Raw genomic sequence first — 2,341 nt, 5'->3', positions numbered from 1 at the left:
AAAAATCACAATTATCATAATCATATATTTAAAAATTATTATTTAAGAATTATGATTTTTAAGTTTTTTTGTTTTTTTTCACATTTTCTTGTTTTGCTTTCCCATGTTTTTCCATTTCTGTGCAAATTTCCAGGTTATTTTCTTGCTTTTTTAAAAAAAAATGTATTCTTTTACAATTTTTTTGCTAAGTCCACTGCTTTGTTCCCACCTTTATGAGGAAAAAAAGCTACATGTCAAATGTCTCAAATTGTTAAAAAACAAACTCGTGTGCATTTTGTTTGCGTCGATCTGCAGTTTTAGTCCAGAATAAGTTAAAAACGGATCTCTGTCACAGCAGCGCCTCCTGAAGCTGAAGCTCGGCGTGTTTTTCGGATGTTTTTACCCAGATTGGTGTCGGCGCGGATGATCAGCTGCGTCTTTTTGTCCTCGATCTGTTTGAGGTGCAGAGTTCCCACTCCCTTCTCTTTGAACTCAGAGTCCTTCTTGTAGAAAAGTTTACACCTGAAACACAAACACGTATGAATTAACACGTACGTAAAGACCAAAGCGGTTCACAAGAATTTAACCCTTTGAACTCTGAGAAAATCGATTTCTTTAAAAAATAAATAAAATATGAGGAAAACTGCAAGACAATAGTCGATTTAGAAAATGTTTAAGGAGTGAAATTATATAATTTAACATAATAACGTATTTAAAATGTTACACAATTATTCGTTTTTTTGTCATTTTCAAATTTCCTCTCTTTGTTTTGCTATTTTTAAGGTAATTTTCTTGTACTTTTCACAAATTTCTCGTTATTTTTTGGGTCATTTCCTTCGTCGTTTATTGATTCTTCCCATGTTTTTGAGAGAAACGTAGCCATTTTTTCTCAGGTTTCGAAGGGTTAAGGCTCTAAAAATGGTTCAATTTAAACATCTGAAAAGAGGCTCAGTTTCACCTGTATGAGAGATCGGTTCGTTTTAAACATTATAAACAACAATAAAGGAATAAACCGTCAGACGTACTTCTTTGAGTAGAAGGCGTCGTCCTCTTTGACCTCTTTGACCTCCGGTTTGGGCGGCTCCTCCGACTCCTCGTCTCCGTTCTCGTCTGCAAAAAAACATAAATGATTCATTAAAATCACTAAATGACCGACTTCACCATTTAAAAGTTGAAACTTTAGATATTTATGACTTCAGCCGAAATGATTAATCCAGCAAAAGAAAATTAATCAGCATTTATTTTGATAATCGGGTCATTTTTAACCCTTTGAAGCTTCTGCAAATTGGCTGGATTTCGTTCAAAAACACTGGGAGAAGTCGACAAGTAACTTCACAAGAAATTACTCAAAATTTACAAGTAAATGCTCTGAAAAAATAGCACAAAAAATAAAAAGTAAAATAAAAAAAAGGATATCACCTGAAAAAATGCTAGAGTTACGTCACACACGGATTGAGACTGATTATTAGCAATACATAAATAATTTAATTAAAAATACATTAGCAACAATTTGTTTGATTTATATGAAAATTTAAAAAATTTGCAGCCTCTTAAAAGTTTAGATTCTCAGTTTCTTTTTCTTGGAGATAAACTGAGCAGATTTTTTAGAGAATTTTTAAATCATCTTTCACCTGCTTCTAAACTGCCGTTTATATCGTCCACGTTTAAATTTTACGCGACCAGATTACAGTCGCGTCTGTCCGTATGTGCAGATTAAATCTGATCCACAGTTTAATAATCGATTAAACATTTGAGGAATAAAAGCTTTGCTAATGCGATTATCAATTAATTATTATCATTAAAAACTGTCAAAACGTTTAAAGATGCAGCTCGGACTGAAACGTTTTAGCGTTTCAACTTCTGCCTGATAATTAATGAATTTTAAAGAAATCAGCTGAAACAGACGAAAGTTTTACATTTGACGGTTTAAGTTCGTTTGAAGGAAATTCACAGATTTTTAATGATGTAATTTAAACTTTAAATTTTCAAAATCTCAGTGTGACGTCACGACCGACGGTCCAAAACCCAAATACTTTAAATACTGCCACGAAGAAAGAAAAAGCAGCAGATCTTCATATTTACGAAGTAGGGCGGCAAATTTTAAGCACTTTCCTTAATTGATTATTGATAAAATTAACAATCAATCGTTTAAAAAAAAACAAAAAAAAACATGAAAATGTTGAAATATATTAAATATACTCTGACAGCACTGCACAGCCTGTCGATTAATCAACTAAATTTCACGTTGGATTACGTATTTAACGCCCGATTAATCAATCACAACTTATTAATATCCCTTTAACAACTTTAAAAGAAAAAAAACAGTCATTTGAAGATATAATTTTGGAAAATCGTTTCACAT

General features: G+C 32.0%; 1 long non-coding RNA gene across 1 annotated transcript; it reads right to left on the bottom strand.

Annotated features, from left to right (window-relative positions):
* Positions 1 to 423: 423 nt before the first annotated feature.
* LOC121937801 lies at positions 424 to 1,087 on the bottom strand. Its single transcript, XR_006105201.1, has 2 exons — positions 1,005 to 1,087; positions 424 to 501 (listed from the first exon to the last, which is right to left on the bottom strand). It is a non-coding gene; the product is annotated as an uncharacterized LOC121937801 (long non-coding RNA).
* Positions 1,088 to 2,341: the final 1,254 nt, after the last annotated feature.

Source organism: Plectropomus leopardus, unplaced genomic scaffold, assembly GCF_008729295.1.
Source record: "Plectropomus leopardus isolate mb unplaced genomic scaffold, YSFRI_Pleo_2.0 unplaced_scaffold27498, whole genome shotgun sequence".
Lineage (NCBI taxonomy): Eukaryota > Metazoa > Chordata > Actinopteri > Perciformes > Serranidae > Plectropomus > Plectropomus leopardus.
Note: the sequence above shows the minus strand (reverse complement) of the source record. Positions and strands in the feature narration are given on the sequence as shown.